The sequence below is a fragment of the Helianthus annuus genome, chromosome 12, assembly GCF_002127325.2.
Source record: "Helianthus annuus cultivar XRQ/B chromosome 12, HanXRQr2.0-SUNRISE, whole genome shotgun sequence".
Classification (NCBI taxonomy): Eukaryota; Viridiplantae; Streptophyta; class Magnoliopsida; order Asterales; family Asteraceae; genus Helianthus; species Helianthus annuus.
The window spans coordinates 62,805,003-62,813,918 of record NC_035444.2 but is presented as its reverse complement, the minus strand read 5'-3'; positions in this window follow the sequence as shown (position 1 = coordinate 62,813,918).

The window sequence follows — 8,916 nt, the reverse complement described above, 5'->3', positions numbered from 1 at the left end:
AATAACGAGTCAACAACAAAGTTGAGTGAGTTCACGGTTGGTTGTCCATTTTAGAGTTTTTTTTCCAAAAACATAGTTTAATCTCATTCGGCTATCCAGCCGTGGGGGTTACCCCATAGTTCAAAAACGTTTATTTGTTAACCATCCCATGTCCACCTTTCATGGCTATCCAGCCCGGCACTTTGGCCATGGGGAGCTACCCCAGTATTTTAAACTACCAGACTCGTTTATCATGTCGACTACTAACAAAAATCAATTGTGCCCTAGCGTCGGTGTTCTATCACCACCGACGTGCCATAGTCCATTAGTACACGCCCGTCCGACTGGCACGGTGTGAGGTTTGTTAAACCTAATAGCGCTATTAACTAATGACCCGCTCGCCATAGCCTCGGCGATTAAGTCGATACAAAAAGGGAGGGCCTTCGCTGATAGAGTTCTAGTCCAGTAAGTCTAACACGTCCCCACAGGACGAGGAATTTACATTCCTGAACACGTCTCAAAGGACGAGGAATCCCTATTCCTGTACCCATTCCCATTCCCACCGGGAATTTACCATGCTTTGTAGAAAAGTGTGAACTCACCTCGGTTGCTCGGTTAGATTCTCAAATATCGCTAACAGTCAAGGTCGGTCAATCACGTCCTAGTATGATTTACAGTTAGTCATTTAGTGTCTTACAAATAGAGCACAAAGTTCCTACACGTATCTATCACATAGCATGCATTACTTTAACTGTTTATGCCCGTATATATATACTTCCCATCCATTCCCCACTCATAAGTATACATACGATAGGGGCACGAAACACATACAACATGTTAGATCATTCACAGATAGCATACTCGACATTTAGACACGCAAGTCACAACTTATATCAATTCAGCATTAATATTCAAAACCGGCTGTTTTCGGACATTTAAATAAAATAGTTAAATTATTCCAAAAATTCCCAAATTTTTACAGAATGTCTTAAACGTTCCAAATTTTATTGTGTAAGAATATCGGGGTCCGGTTCATTACCAATATTTTATAAAAATTCATTTTCCGGACTGAACTCGGATTTATATTTTTCTGACCACAGTCCACGAGATAATTTATTTAAAATTCATCGAGTGTCCGATTTACGAAATTCCAGTGAGGTAATTACAAATACATCGGTGGTCAACTATGGTATAAATTTCGTGATCAGACTCCACACAGATTACAAGTTATAACAGAAAACAAGACACACTTTTTCAGCAGAAAAATTGCAGCTCTAGCTGCTGTTACGAAAAGACGCTTTTAAAATAGTAAACGGAGTCCAAAAATTATGATTCCGGTGCCATTAGAACCGTATTTCCTAATATCATATTTTAGACTCGAAATATTAGTTTTTCGTTGAGTTTATGACCTATTGACAGCCAACTGAAGTTGGCTGTAAAACTTGGACAGATTCTGTTTTCACTTTCCAACTTACTAACTTGTGTTCGATTGATTCCGTTAATCATGTTTAGTGATCACAACAACATCACACATCAATATTAATCAGCGAAACATCAGATAATCCACCAATAATCATAATCACACAAGATCTACATGATTTACACACCTATCTTCCCTTTATTCATCTTATTCATCTTTTATCCAAGACTAATGTAAGTTCTTTTAGAGTTTCGTAAGTTTTTAACCATTAATCATCTATTAACCATCATAAATATGTAGATCAAGAGTGTTAGAGTGTCTTACTACTAGCACAAGGCTAGGGAAGAAACAAGTCGGAAATGTGGAGGATAATAGCACACAAGAGAGGTCCTTCGAGTTCCAAGCACACCGGGCTTCCTACTTCACCTCCTAGCACCTTGCTATCACCTTGGATTGGATTGAAGTTGCAAGAAAATGGGTGGTGTGTGGGTGGGGCTCTTGGCCGAGATCAAGAACAAGAGAGGGAGGATGAGAGTGTTGGTGTGAGTTTTGTGAAGATGAAGATGGTTTATAAAGTCTCTAAGTCCTTATGTCCAATGGATTACGTGCCTTCAAAAGTACAAACAACATCTCATCATAATCTCTAAAGGGATTTTATGGAAGATTTACAAGATTAGAGAAATCTTGTGGTGGGTCCCCTATGGGACGGTTATGGTGAGGGGGGGGGGGGTATCTAGTTGGGTTGTAATGGAACTTGGTTACTACTTAGTTGGATTAGAAGTATTTAGTTGGTGTATTAAGTGTGTTAAGCAATATAAAGGGTGTTAGGGTGTTCGGGGACCCTAACTAGCTCTGAAAAGTAGAAACAATGTTTTTGGCAATATTTTTATGTTCCGGGTAAAGTCCTGTTGTTCGGTTTGACATTGTTCCGTTAAAGTGCTTAATTAATTCGTAAAGCGTCCTATATATATATTTTTGTAACGTTTTTAATTTTCAACACTCCGGAAAATATTTCGGACTATTTAGTGACCTTTCTGTACATTATTAGTATATTAACAAGTACATGTAAGTATAACACAGATATCAGAAGCAGATAAATGATTCAACACAGTCATCAAACACTTTAATTTTCATTAATAAACTGTACGGTTACATGTAAATTTGAGGGTTGTCACAGTCAGGCCTAGTAAAAGTCAAATATTGCAGTGCACCTGCCAAACTACGGTACTGAGTTGGGTTGTCAAACTCCGAACTAGATGTCGCACTTAGTTTCGGATTGCAATCAACGGGTGTGGCAACCGGGTTACAAGAAGTCATACGGGCCCGTTCAATGATTTCATTAGTGTATTGTTGCTGAGAGAGAAACATAGAATTTGTTGTGCGAGTAACTTGAACTCCAAGAAAATGACTGAGAGGGCTGAGATCTTTCATGTGACAACTCGTACCTTACCGACTATTGTATTACGTGTAATGATTGAACTTATGTGATTAAGTGGTTGATTGAACGCTACATGTTACGCGATTGTATGAGAATGTGTATAAAATAACTTGAACTGAATAATAACTCGTTTACACAATCCATTCGGCCCATATGGTTGGACTCGAGACCGTGAAGCGGCCCAAGTGAGGTTTCGGCCCACTTCTACCCTGCACGTATATGCATACACCCACACCTTAGGGTTTTAGTTTTACACATTAGTTGCAATCAAGAACACGCACAAGCTCTCTCTCTCGCGACTCGGAGAACAAAGGCGGCCGAACACCCTCACTGCTTTTGAGTCGGATTCCTCTTCTTTCCTTCTCGGTTAGTACCACGTTCATGATTATGTGCTTGTGTGATATTGTTGTTATTCGGATTGTATGATAGCATAGGGCCATGTTCCGTGATTGGATTGTGTGCTATTAATCGACTTATGTAAACAATGATTGAGATTTCATAGGTAATCGGCTACATGTATAGTTAATAACCGGTCCGGGTAGATGTTTATAATCGGCTGTGATGGTTCTGTTTGCACATGTGATTTAGGTGGCATGTTAGTAGGATAATACGGTTCATAATTTAATGATGATCATAGACTGAGTTATGGATAGAATTGCTAGGATGATGTTCTTGATGATGAAGATTTGAATGTAATAAGAAACTGTTGAATATTGCTGATTTGATTTGTTTCTGTAACTGCCAAAGTTGTTTGCATAAATTACGGGATAGTTGTTGACTGATAATTATGGAAATTGTTACATGTTTGTTATGACACACCGTTGCGAGTCGAGATCTGGCCATTGCGACTCGAGAACACCCAACCGACAAACAACACAAGCCGAGACCATGGTTGCGAGTCCCGTTGCGACTCGTAACCGGACCATGATGAACCGAAATCACCATTGCGACTCGCAACCTCCTGTTGCGACTCGTAATCAGATATTGTGACTCGAAATCCCGGTTGCGACTCGAGATCGCCGGTTGCGACTCGAGACTAGCTACTCGTACACTGTTTTGGGCCTACCTTGTCACGGGCCCAATTCGATTGACTGCTAATTGGACTTATGACTGATTGTTATTGGACTGCTTATATTATTGGGTCGAGACCTTCATGATTGGACTTGTATAATTCTGGGCTGGGTATAGTTTGGGATTAGACATTCAAATCACAAGTGATGTTTACGACATGTTGACTGTTTACGTGCATTACGTGTTGCTACGATATATATACGTGGATTACTTGAACCGAACCTGACTTGTGTGGTAACCCTATTAGGACGTGGTTGACCACTGTTAGTTCAAGAACCCTCTTTCCTTTGTGTATCTGCCGAGCAAACCAAGGTGAGTTCACACAGCCAAGGCATGGGATTCCCGGGTTGGGAATTGGGTTGGATATGTTGAATATGGAATGATTACTCGTACTTACGCATTCTCTAGACTATAGACCATCGTCCTCAGGTTAGTCAGGACACGTTACGTAAAGCCTACGTAACCCAGTATAATTGCCATTTGTCTCCCGGGTCGGGAGGACACGTTACGTAAAGCCTACGTAACCCAATACCATCTACTGGCTTCCAGGTCGGAAGGCCACGCTGCGTAAAGCCTACGTAGCCCCCACGCGTACCACTGTCCTCGGGGAAGGGCACGTCACGTAAAGCCTACGTGACCCTGTACGTTTTCCTGTTCTCGGTAAAGAAGAACACATGGTCGGAAGTTAGTCTAGTAAGTACCGTTAATGAGAAGCCCTCATTAGCCAGGATAAACATGGGAAGCCCCCACCAGTATATGAACACAAGGTTTGGGAAGCCCCCACCTTTAGTACACACTAGTATGGGAAGCCCCCACTAGCTATGTTTATGCACTATGTTATGAACTTACTTTCTGTGAACTCGCTCAACTAGTTTGTTGATTATTTGCTGCATGCCTTGCAGGACCTTAGGTACTTTATGGAGCTTGCACAGGGAGGAGCAGGTCGTTGTGGGATTTGGATTCATGAACTTTATCTGAACTTATAACTATTTTGAGATTACATACTATGCTTCCGCTATTTAAACGATGTTTGGTTTTGAAACATCAATCATGTCATGCTGATTTACATTAATTACTTTTATTATTAAATGCTATGTTTGATATGATTGATGGCTTGATCCTGGTCAGTCACGCTCCCAAGCGGTGGTACTCCGCGGGTGGATTTTGGGGGTGTGACAGATTGGTATCAGAGCCATTGGTTATAGAGAACTTGGTTTTAATATGGGAAAACGTTTTTATTAAAACCGGACTATAACCAGAACAGTGCTCTCAACGATCCACAACGACGCTTCGCTCCACGTGCAAGACTCGACATCCTAGGTAATAAGGTTATGATTATTGCCTGTTTGCTAGAACTGCTTAGAACTTTGCTCGCATTACGATTAGATACACATGATACTATAGCATGAGAATCCCTACGTGCTTACACTTTTCTGTCATCGCCCTACTCGCGAACCATTCTTACGTATGCTACTTGTTACAATGAAGATCATGTCTGGACGAATCAACATGACACAAGCCCAGCTAGAGGCTCTCGTTCAAGCTCAAGTTGCTGCGGCAGTTGCAGCAGCTCAAGCAGGTAGTATATCCTGCAGTATAGGCACACACTAGGATCTTTGGATCCTACATTAACTTCCGTATTTAACTTCGTCCTATTCGTACACAATAGGTCAACACGCGCAGCAGCCTGTCTGCACTTTCAAGAACTTCATGGACTGTCGTCCAAATTCTTTCAGCGGCACCGAGGGGGCAGTGGGACTCCTCCATTGGTTTGAAAAGCTAGAATCAGTATTCGAAATGTGCGAGTGCCCTGAGGCTCGCAAGGTCAAGTTTGCCACCGGTACCTTGGAAGGAATAACATTGACTTGGTGGAACGCCCAAGTTCAAATCTTAGGGTTGGCAGCAGCTAACGCCACCCCATGGAACGACTTTAAGGAACTCATCAAGCGTGAGTATTGTACGCGTGAAGATATTCACAAGCTGGAAGACGAGTTGTATAATCTGAAAATGGTTGGATCAGAGATCGAAGCGTATACTAAACGGTCGAATGAGCTGGCCGTTCTGTGTCCTACTATGGTGGACCCTCCATACAAGCGCATTGAGTTGTATCTCAAGGGATTGGCGCCAGAAATTCAGAGCCACGTGACGTCGGCTAACCTCGAAAACATCCAGGAAATTCAGCGCCTCGCTCATCGCATCACCGATCAGGCAGTGGATCAGAATAAACTGCCCAAGCGTGTTAATGCTACTGCTAACGTCACCACCTCAGTTACTCCTGCTACATCTGGTGACAGTAAAAGAAAATGGGATGGAGATTCCAGCAGGGGTTCAGCGACTGTTCAGCCACAAGCTCAGCAACAGAAGACTGACCAGTATCAGAGTCCCAGTCAACAATCCTCTAGTAGTCACAGACAGAGGAGATATCAGGGCAGTCAGCCTAGATGCCACAACTGCAACAGGCATCACCACGGCCCGTGTAACAAGGGTCGTTGTCAAAGGTGTCTAAAGATGGGTCATGAGGCCAAAGACTGTAGGAGTCCACGGCCTGCGAATCAGAATCAGCATCAGCAACAGCAACAACCCGCTCCACAGAACCAGCAGCAGCAGCAGCAGCCACAGCGTGGAAACCGGGGATGTTTCCAGTGTGGGGCTGAAGGTCATTTCAAACGCGATTGCCCTCAGTTGAACCAGAACCAGAACCGCAACAACAATAACCAGGGCAACGGGAATAACAACAACGGCGGAAACAACAATAATGGCAACGAGGCAAGAGGTCGAGCTTTCGTTTTGGGAAGAGGAGACGCAGTGAACGATCCCAACGTGGTTATGGGTAAGTTTCTCCTCGACAATATTTACGTTACTGTTTTGTTTGATTCGGGTGCGGATACAAGCTATATGTCTGTGAAAATGTGTCAACTGCTAAAACGTGCACCAACACTTTTACCCACCAGACATGTAGTAGAGTTAGCTAACGGTAAAAGTCTAGAAGCCACGCACGTAGTTCAGGGTTGTAATCTTATCTTAGCTGGCCAAGCCTTCTCTATTGATCTCATTCCCATAGTTTTGGGTAGCTTCGATGTCGTGATTGGGATGGACTGGTTATCCCAACACCAGGCAGAAATCTTGTGCAGTGAGAAGATAATTCGCATTCCTCGTTCGGGTCAAGAACCTCTAGAAGTTCAAGGCGACAAGAGTGGTGCAGTGGTTGGCATCATCTCTTTCTTGAAGGCTCAGAAATGTTTACGGAAAGGTCACACAGCCATTCTGGCTCTTGTTACAGACGCATCGGCAAAGGAAAAGAAATTGGAGGATATTCCAATTGTACGTGATTACCCTCAGGTGTTTCCTGAAGACTTACCTGGCTTACCGCCTCATCGTCAGGTCGAATTTCAGATCGAGCTCGCTCCAGGAGCAGCACCCATAGCTCGCGCGCCATATCGTCTAGCTCCATCAGAATTGGAGGAACTGTCAAAGCAGCTACAAGAACTCTTGGAAAAGGGTTTCATACGTCCAAGCTCTTCGCCTTGGGGAGCTCCAGTACTTTTTGTGAAAAAGAAAGACGGTACGTTCAGGATGTGCATCGACTACCGTGAACTCAACAAGGTGACGGTGAAGAACCGTTATCCTCTTCCGCGTATAGACGACTTATTCGACCAGTTGCAAGGGTCGTGTTACTATTCGAAGATAGACTTAAGGTCAGGGTATCATCAACTGAGAGTCCGGGATGAGGACGTCTCCAAGACTGCATTCAGAACTCGTTACGGCCACTACGAGTTTCTTGTCATGCCGTTTGGGTTAACGAACGCGCCTGCTGTATTCATGGACCTTATGAACAGGGTATGCAAACCCTATCTCGACAAGTTCGTCATTGTTTTCATCGACGACATTCTGATTTACTCCAAGAGTCAGGAGGAACACGAGCAGCATCTACGCCTTATCTTGGAACTCCTTCGGAAGGAACAGTTGTACGCCAAGCTTTCTAAATGCGACTTCTGGCTTCGTGAAGTCCACTTCTTAGGCCATGTAGTGAACAAGGATGGGATCCACGTCGATCCATCCAAGGTAGACTCGATCAGGAACTGGCCTGCACCACGTACGCCAACGGAAATACGTCAATTTTTGGGTTTGGCGGGTTACTACAGACGGTTTATTAGAGACTTTTCGAAGATTGCTCAGCCGCTTACGCTACTGACACAGAAGGGTGTTACCTATCGCTGGGGAGAGCCCCAGGAGACTGCTTTTCAGCACCTCAAGGATAGACTTTGCAGTGCACCTATCCTCTCATTGCCAGAGGGCACAGAAGACTTCGTAGTATATTGTGATGCATCCATTCGGGGACTGGGATGTGTGTTAATGCAGCGCGACAAGGTTATCGCTTACGCCTCTCGTCAACTCAAGGTTCATGAACGGAACTACACGACGCACGATTTAGAGCTGGGAGCTGTTTTTTTGCGCTTAAGATATGGCGACACTACCTGTACGGTACCAGGTGCACGATTTACACCGATCACAGGAGTCTCGAGCATATCCTTAAGCAGAAGGATTTGAATATGCGTCAACGACGATGGGTCGAGTTACTAAACGATTATGAATGCGCTATCAAGTATCATCCAGGCAAAGCCAATGTTGTGGCTGATGCCCTCAGTCGGAAAGACACTTTACCGAAGCGCGTGCGAGCGCTACAGCTTACGATTCAGTCTAGCCTTCCTGCTCAGATACGAGCTGCTCAGACAGAAGCACTGAAACCAGAAAACGTCAAGGCTGAAGCCTTACGCGGCTCACGACAGCAAATGGAACAGAAGGCAGATGGCGCCTACTATGTAACGGGCCGGATTTGGGTCCCACTTTATGGCGGTTTACGCGAACTTGTGATGGACGAAGCACACAAGTCTCGCTATTCGGTACATCCAGGGTCGGATAAAATGTACCACGACATCAGCGCTACCTATTGGTGGCCTAGTATGAAGGCCCACATCGCTACGTACGTTGGAAAATGCTTGACCTGTGC